We start from the raw sequence: 429 nt of genomic DNA on the forward strand, positions 1-429 counted from the left end.
CTGCCTTCTAGCTCACACGGCGTTCAAAATCTTTCCCGCCCAAGCGTGACGCGAGGAACGAAAACAATCAGCCGACTGCTAGCTCCCCGGGCCTGGGCCCGACGGGGGCGGCGGGTGGATCGCGGCCGACGCCCCCCGCGCAGCCCCTTTCCCAGGCGGGCGGACCGGAGGGCTGGGGACCGGAGGTGACACAAAGAAGCCGGAGAGACAAACGCCACCCGCTGGCGCTCGCTCCAATCCCCGGAGCGCCCCGCCCGCTGACAAGTTTGCGGCGCCCTCCACGCACCCCGCTCTTCCCAGCCGGGCAAAGTTTCCCGGGCCCGGTTCGGACCCCCGCAGTGGGTCGGGTCCCGTCTCTAGCCGCCCCCTCCCTCAGCTCAGGGACCTGGCTCTCCCTGGCCCCCGCCCCTTTTCCTCCCTCCCGTTCTT

The sequence above is a fragment of the Bison bison genome, unplaced genomic scaffold, assembly GCF_000754665.1.
Source record: "Bison bison bison isolate TAMUID 2011002044 unplaced genomic scaffold, Bison_UMD1.0 scf7180017864239, whole genome shotgun sequence".
In the NCBI taxonomy this organism is placed as follows: domain Eukaryota; kingdom Metazoa; phylum Chordata; class Mammalia; order Artiodactyla; family Bovidae; genus Bison; species Bison bison.